Here is a 12,000-nt window from a genome sequence, read left to right as displayed (position 1 = left end):
CTTATGTGTTTGATTAAAATTGATATCAATTAATGAACTATAAAAATTTTAAATTAAGTTTCTAGTTTTACGTTTTGCAATGTTTCTCTCACAAAAGGAAGTATATCTAAAAGAATTGAAACTGTTATGAAAAATATCAGGCCAAATACCGATTCTACCATCCTGAAACTGCTCTAATAGAAAATTTCAATTTCTGTTTCGGTTATAATGTTATATATAGAAGTGAATAAATTTATTATCATCCATTTGAATTTTATGAAACATCAATTAAATAATGCGAACGACAAGTTTAGTCTCATTTCATATCTCTCTACTTGAAGCTTGTTAAAAACTGAAACGATTTTGAAGTTCAGCGTAAAATTTAATTCTATATTTTAAATTATAATTAAAAACATATAGTTCTATACAAATGAAAATTTATAAATAATATGTAATTAAAATTTAATATGATATGCGATTATATACTAAAATGGAGGGTACGACGAATGACATCTAGAGTCTTGAATCTATTCAGTATATCCCTTCATTTACGTAGGGATAAAATACTAATTTAATTTCATTAAATTTGGCTTTTCATTTAATTTTGTATAGTTAGAAATAAGAGTCTTGTTTTTTCAAAACAATCAATTCCTTGTTAATTGCCACTAAGGTTGAAAAAATATAAATCCTCTAGTGGTTCCGGGAAACTGAGATATCTTAATTTACCATCCTGTACATTGAACACTTTTGAGCAATACAGGGTTGCTACAGTGCAATTTAAAGGTCACGTCGGGTCCAAAATTTGATGGAATACTGTACAATTAATTAATTAGTTATAAGCTTTTATACATCAATGTCTCGTCAGGGCAAGAAAGTGGCTAGATGACCTTGAATCCACTTAAACTGGGTAAGATATAAAGTTGCCGTGTACCCAACTTTTCCATACTAAAATTCTATATTTTTATCGTTTGTATCAAGTCTTTGGTCAAGTATGTATTGCATTAGGATTGTTTAGACACATACTATTAAGTTCATCAAGTATTTTACGTGGTTTTGGTTAATAGAAAAATTTCTATTTTGAAAATTAAATAACTTGAGTAAAATGACTGTGCTTTCCTTTTTAAGTGTAATAGAATTTTATCAGTTTCATACTTAATTATTAGAAAATTATATTACTTTTAGATCTACCTAATTTCAAATCGACAAAAAGAATAGACTTATGCTCACTAGTCAATAATTACATTCTTTTACAGGATTAAAAAAATATAAACCACAGTAATATGCATGCTTTTACTTCTAAAAAAATGCACCTAATTCATCTAAGTTTTACTATTAATTTACAAAAATATATTTACTATGCATAACAATCTCGTTTATTTTTTGATTTATCAAAAGTCTATTGAGACACAGTTTATATTTCAAAAATCCACATGTATTAGACATACGTTAATAATTGTACTTTATTACTAAAAATATTTGTTTTATTTCACTGCAATCGTATCTTCTTAACAATAATACAAAATAATCCTTTCTAAATTTATTATAGGCACAATCAGTGTCATGTTATGGATTGAACCTTAAAATGATATGTATATATTTTTATATACAAAAATTACAAAGAAAAGAGTGATGAATCGTTCATTTCTATCTAAAACCATAGGAAAAATCTCAACACAGTAAAATGGCTTTAAGAAGAAATATTGTGTTTACCGAGTTATTTATTTTTGGGGTTAATTGATTCGTCTGAGACCTTAAGTGAGCTTACTGTTTATCTTGATACGGCAAGGTGCTCGAATACAAACGTTAAAATTAATTGTTAAAAACAAATTAATTTTCACAAGGACGAGAAATACTTGCATGTGTGTCACCCAGTACACACGTCGTAAGGAGGCAATTTATTTAGGAGGAGCAAGCTGTTAAAAACAGCGGTTCACAGTATTATTACGTGACATTTCTGTCATCGTCATCGTTATCGCTCGCGGTTTCCTCTTAACGTCAGGTGTTCATTTCATCTAGCTGTATCTCCTTTAAATTTATTAATAGCTCTATTTGGTTCCATGAAACCAACAACGTGCACAACCAAAGATTAGGGAGTTTGTGTATTCTGCCAATACATAAAGAAGATGTTTCTCTTAACAATCTATACAACAAATACAGTAAAAAAGAAAAATAACAGACTTTTATATCGGTACAAAATCATAGGAAAATTCGTTTCCCTCCCTCGCCAGTTACAGATACATTTACTAAGAAAATGTACGTTCTCGTAATGTCAAACCAATATTTGGGGCAAAGGAAATAAAACTGTGTCTCTTTTGTTACCGTTAACGTTTCAATTTATACACGTACCGTATTGTTACGTTTTCAATCATATATTAGGGTGGTCCAAAAACTCAAATCTTAGAAATTGATAATAAAGATTTTAGATTTTATATAATAAAGAATTACACTTTTTGGTGAATAGGTCAAGATTTAGGGGTCCCTTTGTTTTAAGAACAAAAAGTATAGTTTTAGTAAAACATCGATATTTTTGGTACGAAAAACAACTTTTACAATTAAAATAATAAATCTATCTCCATGATTTTAATTGTTTTATTAAGTTCGAGCATAATACAGCTTTTTGTTATTATCAGCTCTCAGCGATGCCTTCTTGGCCGTTGGAAACTGTTTTCTGTGTATTTAAACTAACTAAAGGAGGTACTGAAACTGTTCTTAATTTTTTGTTATCAAAGTATTACATGTTTTAATCAGATCATTTCCTATTTTGGCACAGTTGTTCACTACTATAATCTTCTGTGCTTTCTCTTAAAAATCAATAAAGTTCGGATCATTTGGTTATAATACAGAGTCCTTGCAAAGGAAAGAAGATGTTGTTTATTTACCTTTTTTAAGTAGGATGTCGAACAGTTTCCGTTGTATGCTGTGTAATGTATGCTTTGATAGGACTCTCATGGTGAAATGGATTTACTCTCTAGTCTCTTAAGGGCATTAGGCTTTTGTTGGTGTTGTAGGTTTTTAACAATCACAATTTTGGTGTGAATACTGACGGGTGACTAAAAAAGTGCTAATCCAACCAAATATTCGAAAAAAGTCAAAGGTGGTGTTTAAATGCTACTAAAGTAACATTCCTAACTATGTGGTTAGGATATGCTTTCAACTTGTTTTAAAAGAAGGACGTCATTCATAACTGCCTTCTCAGCTTTGGGCGCCTTGTCCCAATGTCGTCCATAAAATAGTATAGCTACAAACACAGCTTACCTCAGTGATTCCCTTCTTTTCTTTACATGAAAGGGTAAACTGATTCTTAAAATAAGTATATTTTGAGACAATAATTAGCCTCAGCCATCCAACATGTATTGTGCAAACCACCTGGGCCTCGGAACTTTAACCTCGATTCTAAGCTTGTATCACCAAAAAAAAACATTACAAAACTGTAGAAGCTCTAAGTATCATCGCACAAACGCTAGAAAATATGAAACTATTGTTAAAATCTGTTTTATCTGTCACATTCACTCCAAAACAACCGCATTAACTAAATTCAAAAACAATGATCTGGTACATTTTGAATTAAGAAGACATGTAATAATAAAACTTTATACACCATAAAGCTATAATGTTAGTTACGATAAATAAACAAAGAAAATATATTAGATAGCAATTTGCCATAACAATATGAATTGTATCCAAACAAAGTTCATTGCTAATTTTGAAAAATGACAACAATTAAATATATGATTGGAGCATTCAATGGAGTGACAAAGCTTATACCAATCAGTAGTTTTAAAAAACACAATAACTGTATATCATTATTTTAAGTGGGCTAGGGTGCTTAGTAAAATGTGTACTGCGCCACTATTTTTTCAGGAGATATGAACGTAGAATTAAACTATATATACATATCAAATCATCACATACGATAATTTTAGGTCTTACAGTTTTTAAGTTTTTTGTATCGAAAAAATTTTGATGACTTAATTTATATGTTATTGAAAAGCAGGTGTTATTTTTACTGTAAAACATCTTGCAAAGTTTGTATTTTACACATTTATTTCAATTAATTAAATATTTTAAACAAATACAGGCAGAGGGCAAGCAAAACAAAATAGTGCCATACTTAATATGATATTCTTATTTATTTTGTCGTGACCAATCAAATGGAAATATTTTATAGAGTAATTTATGTATTCTCTGTATACAGGCAACTTCTAGTTCATTTTGTGGTGTGTCAATTCATGTAATACAGTTAACTATTGGGTTATTACCCTTGGTAATCATTTATCATGAAATATTGGAGATAAATTCAAGTTATTTCACTGCATGAAATACAATTTTCATTGTATAACTTGAAACCCCCAAATCAATGCTATTTAAACATAAATATAAAATAGAAAAAAATTAATTAAAAAATGATTAAACTAGTTTTCAGTGACTCATTTAAAAGATATATTTCTGCAGGAAATTGATTGCGAAGCCGTGGGTATCTGCTAGTGTACAATATAAACTAATTCAAGTAGGGCCAACCTACAGACAGCAGTTTTCCCCACTCACATTACAGTGATCAATCACAGGCTCACTGGTGTCACTGCCAGAGTTACATTTATCTGTCACTGGCATGTAGACAGGCTGGTGAGTTTCTTTTTGTATTACTTTTCTTCATATAAAGTGTCTGAATGTCGGTATGCTAATAAGTTTAAGCTCGTTATAGACTAAAAATAATAATACATTTATAGTTCGAAGTACAGATAATATTTTTGAAAATAATTAAATTAACAGTGTTAGGTATATCAAGTCAAATCTAAATAGCTACCCATAGGCACACAAACGATTTTCTAATTTAATCATTATACATCAAGTCTGTAAATTAGTCAAGAACGTCTGCATTTCATCTTTCAGGTCAAAATAGATAATGTCACACATTGTATATTCCTCATTTTTATTTAAGGAACTCAATTTATATATTTTACTGCATGTGAACGGTGAGATTGAGTAAATACTGTTATTACTTGATTATTTTTTTTAGTAGCGTAATCAACCTGTTATAAAATATTTTCGTCTAATATATACCCCCAGTTGCAGTAATTTAACAAATCTTTCATGAAATCTTCATTTTGATTTTGTATGATTTCATTTTGAAAATGTTGAACGGCTACCATTTTGTGACTTAGTATGGTATTTTTCTCATATTCCTTTTTAGACCCTAACTAGAGAAAAAATATAGCAATATATCAGTTTCATTCATTCATTCCAAAGCTAATATAAAATTTTCTCCCTGAAAAAACACAAAACAGAGAAACTTATGCTAACCTAAGCAAGACAGGGCTATAATTTATATAACATCACTTATGTAATTTCATCAGATAAATGAATTGGTACAGTAATCTATAGATAGTATTTATATATTAAACATTAATCAATATTTTCCATAACTGGAAAATATAGCGCAGTCTTTCTTAGTTCTAACCTTCCTCTTTCCCACTTGGTGAAATAAACCGTCGTGAAACTTTCACTTGTGAATAAAGATATGTCGAACTTGCTAAAACACCTTTTACAAACTATATGGAATCTACTTATTTTCTAATTGATTTTGAAAAATCTTTGAACTTAACGTAAAGTACTGGCCAATAAAGTTTAGAAATCGTCGGGAAATAATAATAGTCAAAATCCTAGTGTTGGTTTTGTTATTTAATTTCGGGTACTTCTAAGTATTTAATATTTTAAATCCTTTATTTTTAAATATTATAAATTTTTATACTCATTATTTTACTCACTGTAATACTTAATTATTTATAGGAATGTTTTTAAAAACACCACGTATTAGTGACACTTGTAACTCTCTAAATTTAGTTACTCTGTCAAGTATCTTCTATGATATTACCGTTCCACTAGTACATAGAAAAAGTCATTTTAAATTGTAATAAAGTCAATTTTCATGTTCCTTTCATAGTTCATAACAGGTACGAATAGGACAAAATATGACTGATTCAACAAAGATTTAATTCAAGATTTTAATTATTTAAGATTCTTCAGCATGGAATAATAGAATACGTATAATGGATATCCAAATTCTAAACGGAGTGACCATTACTGTAACACACTGTGAAGTATGCATACACGCTGTGGTTTGCGGAGAACCCCCTTCACGTCTGTTGGTGACGGCTGTGGGGTCTGCTGTTTGTTGTTCGCTGGTTATGTTTGACCACTTTGGTAAACTTTTACTTTAGATGAAAAAAATCTGTAATCTCAGTAGAATACACAATTTTTATTTAAAATAAATACTGAAGAATTTCTAAGAAAAAATTTTTTACTTTAGTATGCTTTTTTCGCTAAAACCCAGACTGTACAATTGGTTTCCGTTAATAAAACGTTGAAATTAATTATTAATTGAAGATTTTTAATCCTTTTATATAGTGGATTCACAAGTTAATTGATTGTAAAGTATAGTGGTAAAACAAGGCAGATTAAAGGACAGTGAAACAGACAGACATAAAAATAGAATTAGGAACGGTCCACTTGAAATAAATACTGTACAATAATCATGATATCTTCTTAATGTTAATTCACAAATAAATAGTTTCCAAAATAAAGCCATTAAAATGGCAATAAGCGCAATATTTGAAATAAATAAAGTAACCAATTTAGATTTAAATATATTATTATTTGATATTATACATAACATGACCTCGTTAATAAATGTAATGTAATGTATGGTTACAACGAATATTAGAGTTTTTTAAGTAATGCTGCTGTAAATACCATATTGACCAATCTGTATACTACTCCAGGAGGGTTCACGTCTGGCTGTTTTATACCTCCTATTTGAACCTCGAGATTCTGTTTCACAAGGGTAGTTCGACAGGTCTCGTATACTGCGGGATATGACTGTTGGAGATTGGTGGTTTCCAAATAGTCAATGGTTCTTGCTAGACTAGACATAAGGGCACGCCACCTCCTGCCTGCTTTGACTAGAGAGGCTGGTCCAGAGCTGAGTTCCCCCTTATTTCGTCGAGGTGCCATAACTTGAAAGTATTGCCCTAAAATATTCATTATGGATCTCAACATCAGGCGACTCCTGTCCTCCTATATAAAAAAGTATATTCTAAAGAAAAATAAGGATACATCAGTAAAACAATTCAATTTCCCAATGTATATTTGATATAGGTCCAATAATGTTTAAACTCTAAACATTTACTTATTGCTTTTGACTGGGGCACATTAAAGATTTTAGGAAAAATATTTAAATTTTAGTGTGGACTGACAATATCTATAAAATTTTGTACTAATTTTGGTATCATGAAATATATGAAATAAGAAATATGTAATGGAGATATACATATAAATATACAATTATTATCGTGATATTAATCAAGGGAATATAGACATGAAATAAATAAACGATCCATAGTACTAGAGTTAACGAGTTCAACAAACCCAATAAACTAATTTATGAGACCAGACTATTTCTATGCTGAATATAATAATATACGCTATATAATAGTATAATAAATATAAAATATTTTATTTATAAAATAATTAAAATAATATACGCTGGAAATTTAAAATACTTTTACGACATGGCCTGGAAAGTCGGAGAGATTAGTTTATTGCAGCAAATATAACCAACAATAATATTTTTACAATAAGGACAAAAAGAAATTTTGTGGATAACGTTTAAAATTATGATGTTGAAATAGAATCATTTTAAATGTTGTTTAATTAGGTAAACAGTTTATGAATAATATTGTGCAGGTTTGTCTAATTAGTTCTGAACACGTTTTTTATAGAGAACTAATTTAATCATGTGCTACTACAAGATATGTAATGTTTTTTATAGTCACACGCATTCACAATGCTAAAAGAATTTGTTCATTCTCAGAAATTGGCAAGGTAAGCTGTACCGGTGACCGGGCTATTGTATAGACACTGTCACTGGCAAGAATTTTCAAATTGATTAAACACGATGCTGAAAGTAGTTAGTAATACTCTGAATTTACTTAGAACTTTGCATTTTGCAACGTAAATATCTCTGTATTTCAGCAATATGCTCGCAAATGACACGATAAATGTTTTGCGGAGGAAATCACCTGCGATGCGATGGTAATTGGTGTGTCGGGTAAATGATTGTTTGAATTGCTTATATTGTCTCTTTTAAAATTTAATCATGTATCACATAACTGTGATAATTCTCAGTATTTAGTAATAAGTGAATTTTTGTTTATTTTTATTAGAAAATAATTTGAGTTTTTTATACTGGTGAATTTATAAAAATAATTCTTTACATATAAGTTAAAGGATGGAATAAACGGTTAGAGTTGGGATGCTAATAGTAAATACTATGATACAATAAAAATATCCATCAATTTACAGTATACAAAATGTTATGATAAGTGAATGACAAAAAAAACTTGTAAACGTGTAGTAAAATAAAAGATAAAATCAATATGAAACCACACAATCGTCTATGTTACGTACGCTGTACCCTCAACTGTACATGTGTGGTTTGCGGTTTGTGGAGATACGCCTCACACGTTTCCGCTAGCAACAAAGGGTAATTTAGTTAGTGTTATTTTACTACCCCATCCTAGGCATGCCTACACAATTTTATTATAATAAAAACCTACCAACGTATTAATACTTCAGTCCTGTATTATATTACGCTTATCGCATTTTCAGGAAAAATTGAACAGAAAAAATACATAAAAAAACCCTAAAGTATCATCATATAATTCAAAACAATAATTCTAATTACGTGTAAAAAGGGGTCCTGAACAGTTTTGTAACATTTAAAATATCATGGACCCTTAAAAGTTAAACTTTAAGATAAAACATACGATGGGTACTAACTGCAAAATTAGCAGGGTTAAATAACTACTAAAACATGTAAGGGCATTCTCATGAAATGATCCTCTACCCTAAGAATTATTAATTGCCCTAATAACATAAATGTCGACATTTATTTAATAATAATTTTCCTGAAAAGAATCGAATCTGAAAGTCTACACAAAAATTACGAGTTTTAGAAGCTGGACATTTTTTTTACAATTCAACTGCCACTGCTTTGGTTTAGATGAATTGTAGTTGATTACAGTTAGCAGTTTTACAATACGATATTCCAACCTAAAAGGTGATTAATTCAAAATAATAAATCGTTTTTTAAGAGTATAAAACTTATCAATCTATAATTTCATGAAAATTGAAAGTTACCTCCAACCTCAAACCATGGAACCTAGCAGAAACAAATGGACAATTCACACTTAATTCTGTTCTCTATCCGTGTTTTACTAAGTAAATTATACATTTCAGACCTCAACCCAGTTTATTTCAACGCTAGTTTTTTGCAGAGAATGAATGTAGTTTATGAGATGGGCATGTCCTAAAATGGCAATGATTTAAGAAAGTTTTGTATACTATTTACAAGGCATCCCAAAGCTTGCTTTTGATAAAATACTCGAAAATTGCATGTCAATCTGTAATTATTTTCAATATTATATTTAGTTCCAAATTTACTTCAAAATGGTACATGAGATACAACGAAAGAATATTTACTGTTTTTTAAGTGAAGAATAATACTATCGGAAAAAACTGTGGTGTCTCGCTTATTAAAAACAATAAATAATAAAGCATATTATGTTCCAAAATTAACTTTAGGATCCTTCCTTAATTTTTTTAATATGAAAAACCACAGACGGTAGCGTAACATATCTCTTTAAATGAAATTTAACCGAGTGACTAAAGACCCGAAAGATAATAAGGAACTGTTTTAAGAAAAAAATATATTTGTACAAGGAACAAGGTGGAACATTTTCAGGTAAACGAAATTACCTTTACGAAGAGAATTTGTCAGTTACCTTTATTTTAAGAAAAACACTTCTACATTATGAGTTTTATTCCAGTGCTATCATTGCAATAATTTTAATTTGGTCGAGCTCTAGGAAAGCCTATCACCCACAAGGCTTAATAAATTTCATTTTTGTCTGCCTGGCGGTCAGCACGATATCAGGAAGACGAACTGGTCTCTAGACTTTATCTTGTGGGAGACTTCATTTTTTATATGAATAGAAATACAGTACGATAATAGCGCATTGGTTAAGCGTTTTTTTATGTTCTTAAGGATAACCATGATAGTTATGAGAAAACATGTGAATTAATAAATTCTTCAGCAAAAACAGTACATTCTTTAAGATATTTCGGAATTTGAAATAATAACATAGATGGTAATACCTATCTAAATACATACAATACCATTCTATGGTGACTTGTTGTGTAGACTTTTTATAATTGAAAATCTTTCGTATTTAAAAAACAAACTTAATGAATAAATGTGTGAATGTATCATGTTGCAGAATATGTAGTTAAAGTTTTCATACGTAGAAATTAAATTTTCCATGAATCTTCTTTTATACTTACATGAGTTTTATGATGTGTAATTTTGTGTCAGCTTTTTTATAATTGCCTGTATGAAGGACATTTTTGAAAATTAGGTGAGCTATAGATTATGAATTTTTTTCGTCCACCTTACCTGAAATCCGATATGATATCTTGTGTGGCGTACCTTCTTATATCAATTAATGTTGCAAAATAAAATGTAGGTTTTAACGATAACCAAATATATGTAGTTTTTTATTTAAAATTTGTTATTGGGATATACATGCAGGTATTCTTGATTTTGGAAATTTCAGTTTACAAAAAAATATGATTAACTTTCTAGAAGTAGGAGTGAAATTTAACTATAATAATAAAGGTAAAACAACTGGACTATTTGTCCGCATAGGGCAGTCTTTTTCTTAAGCGTGTGTTTTTTAAACAGTGAGCATGAGTGGTATATTTATGTTATTCAGAACTTATTTAATGTCATAGGGATTTGGTTGTTTATTTTAACCTAGATGGTAGTTAATTTATTTATTCACCTGAAAAAGATATGAGGAATTTACATCTCAAAATATGGTATTACTGATTCAATTTATTAACTTGCAATGACAAAGGTCTGAAAACATTTTTCATCAGTGAAACGTGAATATTATCATGAAACAGGTAAACATTTTACTAGCTAAACTACGTAAGCCGCACACTCCACACAAGGAGGTCCAACAACGCATTTGTTTATACATAGAAGAATAACATTGATTTAGTTATCTCTTGCGTATGTTATACAATTAAAGGTGTAAGACTGTTTCCTCTCTTTTTTTGACCGATTATATACTTTTTACTCCTATTTACTTAGTATCCATCGTAGGATTTAAATATCTCATATAAAATGATTATTATGAATTTATATTTGACCTTATGGATTTGTTCTATTGTGGTTAATTCTGTCCTTTTGGTCTTGGAAAGAATGTTTAATTGTATAATGGAGTGTTCTCTGCATGGCTTGCTTGTTAATTTTTATTTCCATCGTGGTAAAAAAATAGTTTCATGATCCAAAGGGAATTTATTTTTAATAACGTAGATTGAACCAATCCAGGCGTTTTTTTAACTAATTTGAAATTATAGCAGTGTTAAAATTAGATTTGAACCGTCTCTTAAGTAGCATACCGTTCTATCTGCAGGTACTCTAAGAAATTAAAGAGTTATTTTTAATGATGAACAGTTAAAATATGACAAATGAAGATTAAAACAACATTTTCATGTTTAAGGTGTAGTTTTCCTAAACTAATTAACCTAACAATTTAATTAAGGCTAAGATGACTTACAATTTAATAGTATACCCTAAACAAAATTTAAAAAGTCCATGGAAATTGTAACTCAATAAGTTCACTTGATTTTAATTTTATAAGGGATATACACAAACATTAGTCAGACGTACGAATGTTTACCATTTACATATTAGTAGGTTATAGTAATTGGGTAAATACTGCACCAGTTTCAGTTACAGTAATACATAAAGTTTTATAATTTTATTAAAACTTCTTTCTAACTGTCTATAAATAAGTTTTTATTGTCGTTTGATGTTATGAAGTCGTCAAATAAAACATTAAAGACGTATGTGGCCACCATATTGAAAACTGTTTAAATTGTGCTTTTTCAAGG

This window comes from Homalodisca vitripennis, unplaced genomic scaffold (assembly GCF_021130785.1).
Source record: "Homalodisca vitripennis isolate AUS2020 unplaced genomic scaffold, UT_GWSS_2.1 ScUCBcl_2658;HRSCAF=7642, whole genome shotgun sequence".
NCBI lineage: Eukaryota > Metazoa > Arthropoda > Insecta > Hemiptera > Cicadellidae > Homalodisca > Homalodisca vitripennis.
Note: the sequence above shows the minus strand (reverse complement) of the source record.